Source organism: Taeniopygia guttata, chromosome 25, assembly GCF_048771995.1.
Source record: "Taeniopygia guttata chromosome 25, bTaeGut7.mat, whole genome shotgun sequence".
Classification (NCBI taxonomy): domain Eukaryota; kingdom Metazoa; phylum Chordata; class Aves; order Passeriformes; family Estrildidae; genus Taeniopygia; species Taeniopygia guttata.
Window position 1 is genome coordinate 4,302,518 of NC_133050.1, and position 12,800 is coordinate 4,315,317.

Below are 12,800 nucleotides of genomic sequence, written 5' to 3' on the forward strand. Positions count from 1 at the left end.
AAGGCAACAAAAGGCCATCTCTGCAGAAAACTTCACTGGGAGTTCCTTTAGTTCCTTTAAAGGCACCAAGAGCACAGCCCCTCCTTGACACAGTCTGTGGGCACAGGGAAGGTGGAGAGAATCAAAAAGAGAAATGGCAAAAACCATGTGATTTCATTGTGGACAAGATTAAAATAGTAAAACAAAGAAAAAGAGCCTCCAAACAGAAACCAAATAGAAGTATCAAAGATGACTTTTATTACAATGATTTGCAGAAATTGGCCAGCAGTTTAATGTTCCTGAAAGCATCCAGTCATCAGTGTCCACACTGCAGCCTTGAGCTCCTGGTTCCTCAGGCTGTAGATGAGGGGGTTCAGGGCTGGAGGCACCACCGAGTACAGAACTGACAGGGCCAGATCCAGGGATGGGGAGGAGATGGAGGGGGGCTTCAGGTGAGCAAACATGACAGTGCTTAAGAAAAGGGAGACCACGCCCAGGTGAGGGAGGCAGGTGGAAAAGGCTTTGTGCCGTCCCTGCTCAGAGGGGATCCTCAGCACAGCCCTGAAAATCTGCACATAGGAGAAAACAATGAACACAAAACAACCAAGTCCGAAACAGGCACTAACTGCAATGAGCCCCAGTTCCCTGAGATAGGAATTGGAGCAGGAGAGCTTGAGGATCTGTGGGATTTCACAGAAGAACTAGCCCAGGCTATTGCCATGGCACAGAGACAGGGAAAGTGTATTGGCTGTGTGCAGCAGCGAATAGAGAAAGGCACTGGCCCAGGCAGCTGCTGCCATGTGGGCACAAGCTCTGCTGCCCAGGAGGGTCCCGTAGTGCAGGGGTTTGCAGATGGACACGTAGCGGTCGTAGCACAGGATGGTCAGGAGGAAATACTCTGATCCAAGAAAGAAGAAAACCAGAAAAACCTGAGCAGCACATCCTGAGTAGGAGATGTCCCTGGTGTCCCAGAGGGAATTGTGCATGGCTGTGGGGACAGTGGTGCAGATGGAGCCCAGGTCGCTGAGGGCCAGGTTGAGCAGGAAGAAGAACATGGGCGTGTGCAGGTGGTGGCCGCAGGCTACGGCGCTGATGGTGAGGCCGTTGCCCAGGAGGGCAGCCAGGGAGATCCCAGGAAGAGGCAGAAGTGCAGGAGCTGCAGCTGCCGCGTGTCTGCCAGTGCCAGCAGGAGGAAGTGGCTGATGGAGCTGCTGTTGGACATTTGCTGTGGCTGCACATGGGCACCTGGTCATGGAGAAAGGACAGGGACAAGTCAGGAGAGGCTGTTTGGAGCCAGACTTGGGCCATTCCCTGCAGCCTGTCCTGCTGGGACTCACCCACCCTTGTTCCTGCTCTGGGAAAACCTTCACCCAGGTCCCTGCCTGAGCTCCAGTTGTGCTGGCTGAGTGTGCCAGGAGCAGCCAGACCTGAGCGTGGGGGCTCTCGAGGAGCCATCCCTGCCCTGCTTCCCTGGGTTTGTGGCCCTGTGGCAGAGGGACAAGGCTGAGTACTCAGGATTTGTCAGGGGAATAATTCCTATTGCAGGAAGGCTTGTTACCATCTGCACTACCACTTCTAAGGGAAATGGCAGGAGCTGGTTTAAGGAATTGTTTTCCTACCCACACATCATTCCTGGCTCTCTGAGGTCAGAAATCCCCAGCATTCCTGCTGCACTCAGAGTTTGCCACTGAGAGATGTGAGAGGCAAAGGATTCCCTGTGGCTGAGGGAAGGTGAGGGGCTGGATGGGCTTGTTCCCCCAGCACTGCTCTGCTCAGCCCCCTCTGCTTCCCTGAGCATCTCCCTGGCCCTGGACATCCCCTCCTGAGAGGTGCCTTGTCCCTGCCAGCAGAGCCCATCCCACCCTGTGTGCCCTCGGCCCGGCCCTACAGAAACCTGCCTGTGTGCAGGGCCCTGGCTGGGGCAGGCTCTGTGTGCAGCTGGGCAAGGGCAGCTCAGGAGAGCCCTGCTGGGCCCTGCAGAGGTGATGCTGCTGCTGTCCAGGGCTGAGGAGTGGCTGAAGGCCCTTTGGGAGGCTCCCAGCAGAGACACTGACCACCCAAAGTCACAGTTCTGGAGTCTCTGTAAATGTTCAAACAATCCTGTGATGATCCTGTGTGTCCCTTTCAACTCAGAATGTTCTGTGATTCTGGGATTACAATTCCTGCACTGTTTATCTCATCCCCCTGTTGTTTATAATCAGAAGAGAAAAAAAAAAAACCCCTTGCAACAGTGTTAGAACAGGAAAGTAAAAACCAGACCTTTATTGGAAGATTCCAGGTGGCCCCGCAGGAATGGGGCACACCCAGCCCCTGATTTCAACAAGGTAATAAGGTTGATTAATTAGGATATTTAACAGGAATATTCAGTAGGAGATTCAGTTGCCCCAGTTACACACCCCTGGCTCAACCCATTGGAGTAGGTCCAAGGGCTTCTTTGCCCCAGTTTTATTTATGACTGCTTACATTGTTGTCAAAACCCAAAATATTCTTCTTGTAGGCACTCTTCCTGGACTATACAATATTTCAGGAATGTATTTAGACAGCTTATTGTTCTAAAATCTAAGAGCTAGGCAGGAAACATACTAGAGTCAGTTAAGGATTACAGTAAAATAAGAACATAATAGTAGTTTAATAGAGTTAATTAATTAATAGAGTTAAGTAAGTATTATAGTTTTATAACTATATAATAGTAATTTATAGAGCTACAGATATCTGAAAAATGTATAAAAGGAAAAATACTTTTTATCATCACCCCAAATTTCCCATCCTTCTCCAAGCAGGAAATTGAAAACACTCTCAGGAAAGCCCCTGACCTTTACAGCAATCCCAGGCTTACCTTCTTTGGGAAGTGCCCTCCGGAGCTGTGCCCAGGCTGGTCTGGAGCTGGGAGCAGCCCTGCCCCACCCAGCCCCTCTCAGCAGCAGCACCTGCCCTGCTCAGGGCGGCTCCTTCCCCCCACAGCTCCTGGCCAGCGCTGGGAGCAGCTCCAGGGCCGGCTGAGAGCTGTCCCTGGCAGGCAGCAGAGTCCTGGCCCAGCACAGCGCCCTGGGCTGCAGGACCCTGCTCTGCAGGACAGCCCTGGGCACCCCTGGCTGCTCTGCACAGGAGATGAGCAGAGAATGCACTCACAGGGGCTGTGGGCATTGGGATGTTCCAGCTTTAGGAGATCTCTCCAGGAGCTGCAGCTGCATTGTCCTGCAGCCAGAGGTTCCTGTGCCAAGGGCTGGCAGTGATTCTGCCCCAGGCACTTCTCAGCCCCTTCCCAGCCCTGACTGATTGAAGCTCTCTGTGCCTCTGTGCTGTGCCTGGGCTGGCTGCAGGCAGTGCCCCAGCCCTGCTGGGCTGGGAGAAGAGCTGCTCAGCAAGAGAAATGTGCTTTTGAAGCTCTGCTTGGTTACCAGGATCACCCTCTGTGCCAGGAGCCCGGCCCAGCTCAGCAGCACAGACACAGCACAAGGACTTTAATGACCCTCTGGGGCTTTGTGCTCAGGCCCTGAACATCAGGCCCTGAGAGGGAGCTGCAGAAACCTCTCCAGAACTCCAAGTCAGAATCCAACTCCAAAGTTTCTCTGACTTTTAATGGGTCCCACTGAAGGACAAGACTGAGAAAGTGTCCCCAGGCCCCAGGCAGAGCAGAGAACTGGAGGCACTGATGACAGGCGGGGACAAAGAGAAGCCAAGTCTTGGTGCCCTGGGGCACAGCAGGGTCTATGCCACCAAGGACTGTGAGGAGACACCTTGTCCTGAGGCCCTGGGGCCTCCTGGCCCAGCCCCAGCCAGGCTGGGCACTGTCACCCCCTGGTCCTGCCCTCAGCATCCCCCCCTAGCCCACATCCCAGTGGCCTCAAGGATCTGCTGGAAGGAGTCCCTGGGGAGCCTTGGTCAGGAATGGCCCTGGGGGCTCCTTCATGCTCCCAGAACTGCATTTCTTTTAAGGTATTTGGTGTTTCCCTTTTGATACAGACTCTGTGAGAGGTTTGTGCAATCATGGCCCCAATTATCTGCTTTAAGGAGTCCCTTGAGAGCTTTGTACTGACACTCAGTGGGGCTCATTATTACTTTGAGATACTCAACTTTTTTCCAATAGTTTGGATTGTCCTTTCCACACTGAGAGGGTTTTGTGCCATTTTGAGTCTCTGAGAGGTTTTTGTGCCAGCCTGGCCTCCAGTTCTCTCCTCCAAGGAGTCCATGAGGAGCCTGTGTTGGGGATGGACCTCAGTGAGTCCCATTAATGCTTTGATACACTTTGGGGTTTTCTTCTGACTTTGACTTCTGGAAAGATTTGTGCAATCTCCTCTCAGGCCCTGAGGTTCCAGGGCTCAGCTCCAAATGCACCACGGGGCTCATTGGGATCCAGCAAGTCCTGACAAACCATTGCTCTGCCTTGATTTCCCTCTGGTCTGGGGCAGTTCATCAGGAAGTTTCTGTAGTGGTTTTGGTTCACCAATTTGAGATTTCTTGGCCAATGCATCAATTAATGTGGTGGGTTCAGTTTTGGCTAATTACCAGTACACACACTAGAATATACTTACTCATTTCCTGCTGTGAGATAGGATTAGGAGAAGGGCAAAGTGGGCTCAAAAGTTTAAAAGGGTATAATGAAAAGTTTTTTAACAGTAACTAAAGGAAAGAGTAATAAGAATTAGAAGAAAAATTTCTGAACACTTCCCCTCTCCATACAACCTGACAATGTAAAGAGACAAAACCTAAAATTTTCTGTCACTTTACCACCTCTACAATAGTCTGTCTTCAGTTCAGTTAGGGAGAGAAGTTCCTCTTGTTAATTTTATGGAGACTTCTCCACAAGAAAACAGTTATCTCATGGCTTTTCTTTTCCACAAATAGCAGCTGCCTGGAATAATCTGCAGTCGTGAAGTCCCTCCCATTTTTTCACAGCCTTTCCCACAGCTGTGTGTCATGGGCCATATCAGCTTATGGGGTATTAGTTTACAGATGAGCTATTTAAGAGCAAAGGTTCTCTTCATCTCTTTCTGAAATCATCTTCATCTCTAGGAACAGAGGTCTTCTTCTCTCCCTGAGGGCACAGGGTCTCATCACTCTGCTCTCTTTGTCTGTTCAAACTTCTCATGGGATCACAGCTACTTCAACATTTCCTTACTTTAGCATGGAGGCCTTTGCTAAAACAAGTCATCTCCCTATACTTTTCAATGCCTTATATGGAGAAAGAGAGTCTGATGTATCAATGACATCCTTCTCCATAGCTTTAGCAGAGGATTTCAGCCCTGAGATCAAGGCATCTCCTCATCCCTCCCATCTGGGACTCAACTTCCTCTTCACTGACCTCGGTGTCTTCATGTAGCTGCTCTGTGTGCCTGCCCTGTGTCCTTTTCTCTCACTGGAGGGAGGATGGCAGCACTGGAAGGGTCAATATCTTCCCTGGGGCCTGCAGACGGTTACACAACCCTGGCCAGGCTTGGTGGCCAATTCTAATTTTTGCTGTGGTTCCTGGACATGAAGACCAGTTCTTTTCCATAGGAATGAAGGAACAGAGCACCACTGTTTTAGGGGCAGATGAGAGGTGACCACCAGATGCAAAGGCCAGCCAGAGCTGACAGATTTTGTTTGAAGAGATACCCTCAGAAATAGGAAATTTTTTAGGGAGGGTACCAATTTTGGCAATGGACATCTGAAATAACAGATGGGTTTTTTCCATACAGAGGAGTGTTCCAGAAGCTGATGAAAGGCAGCCCTTGACATCCAAAAATCAGCCAGACCTGTCAGGTGGCCCCTGGCAGGCCAAGCCACCCAGACCTGTTCCATGTTCCCTCAGTTCCATGGGGCCCCACAGTGTCCCAATGGTCCCTTGCTTCCAGGAGGCCCTGAGGTGTCACAATGCCCCCTTGGTGACACGAGGCCCTGAAGGGTCCCAATGGTCTCCATGGTTCCATCAGGCCCCACAGAGCCATAATGGTCTCTGGGTCCATGAAGCCCCGCGGTGTCACCATGGCCCCTTGGTTCCATGGGCTCCAGTGGTGCCACAATGATCCCCTTGGTTCCATGAGGTGCCCACAGTGTCACAGTGATCTCCATGGGAAGGGAAGAACCGAGCCCCAGTGTGGCAGGGGCAGCCACCAGAGGCCAAGGCCAGCCAGGCTTGATGGTACTGGCAGATTTTGGCTGGGAGCAACCGTTGGATATAGGGAATTTTAGAGGTGGAATCCCAATTTCAGACATGGACACCCGGAGTTGAATGATGGTTTTTTTTCCAAAGGAAGGAAAGCACAGAACACCGGTGTTTGAGGGGCAGATAAAAGGCTGCCATCAGAGGTCTAGGCCAGCCAGACCTCTTTGCCCTGGTAGCTTTTGTCTGAAAGCAACCCTTGGATATAAGGAATTTGGGAGGTGGAACCCCAAATTTTGGCCATTTCTGCATAGATAAGAGGGACGGTTCTTTTCCATAGGAAGGAAAGCACAGAGCCCAAGTGATTCAAAGGCAGAAGAAGAAAGAGGTGGCTCCTGGGAGGCTCAGCCAACCAGACCTGTTCTTCCTGGCAGGTTTTGTAATGGAGGAATTCTTGGATACATGGAATTTGGGAGGAGGAATCTCAATTTTGACCACGGTCACCTTGAGAAGGACAACTATTTACATTGGAAGGAAAGCACCAAGTCCCAGTGTTTCAAAAGCAGATGAGATGCATCTCTTAAGAGGCCAAGGGCACCCAGACCTGTCTGTCCTGGCAGCTTTCACTTGGGAGCATTCCTTGGATGTACGGAGTTTTGGAGGAGGAATCCCAATTTTGGCCATAGAACCCTGGAGGAGAAGGACAGTTCTCTCCCATGGGAAGGAAAGCCCAGAGCCCCAGTGCTTCAGGGGCAGATGAGAAGGAGCCCTCGACATGCCAAGGTCAGCTGGACCTGTCAGGTGGTCCCCAGGAGGCCCAGCCAGCCAGACCTGTTCCATGTTCCCTTGGTTCCATGGACCCCACAGTGTCACAATGATCTCCTTGGTTCCATCAGGCCCTGGAGTGTCACAATGTTCCCCTTGCTTCTGCAGTGTCACAATGGCCCCGTGCTTCCATGAGGCCTTGCAGTGTCACAATGGCTTCGTGGTTCCACAAAGCCCTGATGTGTCACAATGGCCCCTGGGCTCCGTGTGCCCTCGCTGTGTCACAGCGGCTCCTCTGTGACACTGCGGGCTGCACAAGGTCACCATGGACCCTTGCTTCCTTGGGGTCTCTGAGTTTCACATTGGTCTCTTTGATTCCATGAGGCAGCACAGTGTCACAATGGCCCCTTGGTTCCATGAGGTTCCGTAGTGCCACCATGGTGTCCTTGGACCCACATTGTCACAACTGACCCGTGGTAATCACATATCCTCTGAGCAGAGAGAGAGCTCTCCCAGGATTTTCCTGGGAAGCTGTGAGGTGTGAGAAAGCTCAGAGAAAAGAACGAGAAACAATTCTTATCTTCACCTGCTGCACCTGTTGTGCACATGTGGAATGTATTATGGAGATTTGTTTATCAAAGGGTGATTTCTAAATTGGCCAATGGTGATGGTGTTTGGATTTCAATTCACCAGTCTGGTCTGTCTGTATTGGACTGTCTGCAAGAGCGATGAGTGTTTCTTAGCAGTATAGTATAGGATAATGTAATAAAGTGATTGATCAGCCTTCTGGAATCATGGAGTCAGTGCTAATTATTACAGGCTGGGGACGCCCTGCTACGATAGTTATCTAAGTCAATCTTCCCTTACCTCTGAATGCTAAACAGAATAGGCTTAACAGGCATAGCAGGAACACCAACCACTGTAGACCCAAAGAGCTGGCTGAGGAGTTGGGGGAAAACTTCCCCTGGTGTCATTTCCTCACAGTAGGTACCATTATTAAAGTAATTCCAAACACATACAGTTAGTGTGTGGTAGCCTCAAATCCATGTTCCCACCATCCAGTGGAAATTAAAAATCCATAAATTCCTCACCATATTAACCCATCAAACAAATTGATTATCAGCCAGATTTGCCATAGTTATAGGATGGGAAAAATGTAGCCACAACCATGTGCCACCCAAACCAGGGAAGGCTAGACCCCTTGGTGACACCTAAAAAGGTTTCTATACCCAGCAAACACACACACAAAAAAAAAGATTATGTTACTCAAGAATTGTTGTTTTCATTTCACCATTTTCCTCTTTATGCCCTTGGGCTGCACATTGGGCGCCAAAATTGGTCTTGGTTTGCAAGACAGGTGTCTGCTAGGGAAGGTGGAAAAAAGCTTCCTGTGGAGGTGCCTCCAGCAGGACTCTTGGAAAGCAGCAAGCTGGGCTGGCAGGATGTCTCGGCAGGCAGGGGGTGAGGGGCTCCAAGCAGGGCAGGGAGAGCCCAGCTCAGGATCCTGGACACCAGAGCAGACAGGGATAGGTCTCTCTTTTAGTGGGGCAGGTGTAAATAAGGTCCCAGTTTAGTGGCTGTTCTCACGAGCAGAGGCTCACCCCAGGACAGAAGAAACAGCTCTGGCCCGGGCTCTGGCAGCAGCAGTGGAAACTCCCATCTCCAAGAGCAGCAGCTCCTCCCAAAATAAGGGATCAGCCGATAAACATCAGCCAATGATAAGGAACAAACAGAAAGGAAAAACCCAACCCCCAACACTGGTTTACAATTCCTAATGCTAAGGGAGAATTGTATAAAGTTTTAATTCCACCTTTATAATTGTTTACATACGAGCTCTTGAAATGTCAGGGGTAGGGATTGGAACCTGCTGCTCCAAGGCTCCTCTCACAAAAAGAGGCTTAGAAAGGCTGGCGGTCCTTGGAGGTATTTGGGGATCTATAGGGGCTATTGGGGGTCCTTTCTGTGCCTCCTGACCTGATAGGAGCTTCTCTAATAAACTTTGGCTAAAGCTCCCAGTCTGCCTATGACAGGAGCCACTGTGAGTGCCTGTGACATCCAGGCTCTTTGGCAGCCTGGGGACACTTAGAAAGTCCCCATGGAACCCCTCTGAGGGCCTGTCAAAAAATCTGATTATTAGTAGCCAAACTGTTGGCTGTTAACCGAAAGGTTGGTGGTTCGAGCCCACCGAGGGATGCCATTTATGTCAGAATCTGTGGTATTTAAATTATCCCAAAATTGCAGAAAGTCCCTGTCTTTGAGCCCCGCTGCCAAAGAAGAAGTCATAATTCATCTGTGCTGTTTTCAAGGTTGTTTATTCTTGCTTATCTATAACATGTTCTGTCTGACCTGCAGTAGGCCTTTCTTGTCTTTCTTGCCTTTTTTGCGGGGCAGCGTGCAGGGCTCTGCCCCTCAGTGGGAAGTTACAAACATTATATACCAGAAACTACCTGTGCTATATTTACAATAATGTGCCAATACCTACCACCTGTGTTGAACAGTGTGTCCCCAGTATAAACCAACAGAAAAATGCCAACACTGCAGTGAAACATGGAAGACATGAAGAAGATGAAAAAGGACAGGACACACACGATTTCCTCCATCTTGCCTCCTTTGAACCCCTTATCTAGAATCCTAAAATTCTACTTTTGCACCCATGTCACACTAATTATTACTCATATCAAACACTCAGAGTGAGTAATTCATCCTGTAAGATTGAAAACTCTTTTCCATGGACAGAGATCACAGGCAGTGTCTCTGGGGGCTCTGTCCAGGGGGGTTCCTGACCCCTGCCAGGGTCCCAGACTTTCCAGGGCAGCCAGAGGGATGCCCTGGATTACCACAGCAAACCTCATCAGGACCCATTGCTATGGTCAGTTTCCATGGCAACCATCACCAGCCCCTGTTGCTATGGTCAGTTTCCATGGCAACCATCACCATCCCCTGTTGCTATGGTCAGTTTCCATGGCAACCATCACCATCCCCTGTTGCTATGGTCAGTTTCCATGGCAACCTTCCCCAGCCCCTGTTGCTATGGTCAGTTTCCATGGCAACCAGCACCAGCCCCTGTTGCTATGGTCAGTTTCCATGGCAACCTCCCCCAGCCCCTGTTGCTATGGTCAGTCCCTGGGCAGCTCCATGGAGACCCCATGCCAGGGGTGGTTGCCATGGACACCAGCTCAGGCCTGCAGCCAGAGCCCGTTTCCATGGCAACCATTGGCACTCCCATCCCCAGGGTCATGGGATCCCAGAACCACAGAAGTGGCTGAGCTGGGAGGGACCCATCAGGATCCTCGAGTCCAACTGCTGGCCCTGCACAGGACACCCCAACACTGCCAGCCTGGGCCTGGCAGCGCTGTCCAAACGCTGCAGGAGCTCAGAGAGCCCTGGAGCTGTGACCCTTCCCTGGGGAGCCTGGGCAGTGCCCCAGCAGCCTCTGGGCAAAAACCTTTCCCTGAGATCCAACCTCAGCCTGCCCCGACTCAGCTGCAGCCGCTCCCTGCACTCCTGTCCCTGGGCACCAGAGTGAAGAGGTTCCCTCAGCCCCAGCCAGGGACCCGCTCCCAAGGCTGCTGCCATGGCCACCAGGGCTGGCACCAGCTGGGATGCTCGGTATCCACAGGCCAGGATTCAGGAATGGAATTCCCCAATTTCCTGCTCCTGCTAAAACCGCGCTGGTACTCGTTGCCCTCCCACCTTCCACTGAAGGAAAAAAATGGAAAGATCCCAGGCTGGGATAAGAACAATTTACTGGGAACAGCAACAAGATAAGGAACAAACAGGAATAGAAAAACTATTGACAACAGAAGGGATAAGAAAAACTATTTACAAGGGAAACTACATCACCATCAATTGTAACTTCCTGGCCACGCGTCTCCTCCTGCCTGGAAAGGACACCCTTCTCAGAGAGAGAGAGAGAGAGTCCCTTTCCTGCCCCTGGCAATGACCTGAGGTGGGAGTGAATGTAGTGACAGGGCCATGGCCAGACCCTCATGTTCTTCAATCCCACATAAGGTCATTGGCAGGGGCAGGAGAAGGTACAGGTGTCTTCCCAGCATGGATCACAGGGAACAGGGATCACCAGGGCTCTTCCCAATGTGGGTTCTTCAATGGGGTTTGAAGCTGGAGCAGTGCACAAAGCTCCTCCTGCAGTTGGGGCACTCACAGGGCTTCCCTCACTGGTGGCTCCGTTGGTGTCTGGTCAAGTGAGAGCTCTGGGTGAAGCTCTTCCCACACTGGGGACACTCATAGGGCCTCTCCCCAGTGTGGATGCGTTGGTGGGTGACAAGGGCAGAGCTGCAGCTGAAGCCCTTCCCACACTCCCCACACTCGTAGGGCCATTCCCCAGTGTGGATCATCTGGTGGCAGATCAGGGTGTTGCTCTGCCTGAAGCTCTTCCCACACTCCAAGCACTTGTAGGGCTTCTCCCCATGGTGAACCGGCTCATGGACCTTCAGCTCTGAGCTCTGGCTGGAGCTCTGTCCACCTTCCTGGCACAGGGTGGGTCCTTCCTCCTCAGAGCACCCTGGGCTGGGTTTGCAGCCCCTCCTCCTGTGAGATCTCCAGGGCTTTTCCTCCCCATTGGATTCCTGTGCCCTGGAGTCATGCAAAACAGCCTCTTCCACGAGGTTCTGTCTTGGGGATTTATCCTCCCTGCTCTTCATCCTCAGGTCCTTGTCTGGGGAGGAAGGACAAGGAGAGGATGGGATTTGTCTCTGTGCCACAGGAAAGGGGAAGGAGATCCCCCCAGTGTGCCCCCCGCATGACGATGTCAGCAGGGGGTTGTCCTGCAGCCAGGAGCTGCGCTGGGCTGGGAGATGGAGCAGGAGAGAGGGGGAAAAGGGCACTGACTTCCTCCTCACCTGCCTGGGTGACCTGGGGAGTCTTCCTCTTCCTCGCAGACTCCTTCTCCATCCAGCCAAGGTTTGGGAATAAGAAATCCTGGTTTGGGGAAAACAATGTATGGGCACATTGTGTCAGAAGTTCCTACTGCCCAAGTCCATCTCTAAAAGTCACTGGCCATCTGAGCTCCATAAAAACCTCAAAAACACCAAGATTCAGTCCCCCAAAATATACAAACAACCAAGATTCAGCAAAAACCAAACCCTGAGTTTCCCCTTTCTGGCCTCTCCACTTTGAGCTCCTGGAGGCCCCCACCCTGTCTGGGTTGCTGCGGGTCAAGTTTGCATTGGTGCTCCCCCTCTCTGGGCTGCTGGGGCTCCTGGCAATGCCACAGGTTCCCCTTCTCTGGGCTCACCACTTTGGCATCACAGGCGTCCCAGGGGTCAGCACTGTCCGGGGTCCCTGTTTCAGGGTCCCGGGGTATCCAGGGGTGCCCCCTGTCCATGCTCCCAACACCTCCAGGCTTCTGGAACAGCCCAGCTCTCGTATTGCCCGTCTGTGCTCCCCCCATTGCCGGTTTCCCTGCCAGCCCTGCCGGTAGCGAGCGATCCCCACGCGGCTCCGGGCTGACAGCGCAGCCCCGGGGCCGGGCAGAGCCAGCCCCAGCACGGGGGGACCCTGCAGCCTCCGCTCCCTGGGCAGCCGCGCCCAGCCCCGGGCACAGAGCTCCGGCAGCCCCCGCCGCCCCCTGCCCGGGGACCCTCGGGGACCCCCGCAGCCGGGGCTGCCTCTGAGCGGCCGCCCGGGGCTCGGCCCCGAGCACAGAGCTCTGCCCGGGGGCTCCCGGCCCCAGCGCCGGCTGCGGGCCCGGCCGGCCGCTCCCGGCTCGCACAGCCCGCCCGGGGCCGCCAACAAAACATCCCAACCACAAATCCACAAACCAACCCTGCCCCCCTGTGCTCCTGCGCCTTCCCAGGGACCCCAACCCCGCGGCAATGGCCCCGCACCGGGACAAAAAGCTGCTCCAGCCCAGCCCTCGGCACCCCCGCCTGCGGCTCGTCCCTGGCACACAGATCCCGGCAGCTGTCCCATTGCCGCAGCTGCGGCTCTGGAGCAGGGAGGCTCTGCGGGACCC

The 12,800-nt window shown here is 52.8% G+C and overlaps 1 pseudogene; it reads right to left on the reverse strand.

Moving 5' to 3' along the window:
- Window positions 1-269: 269 nt before the first annotated feature.
- On the reverse strand, window positions 270-12,236 carry LOC140680559 (olfactory receptor 14J1-like; annotated as a pseudogene).
- Window positions 12,237-12,800: the final 564 nt, after the last annotated feature.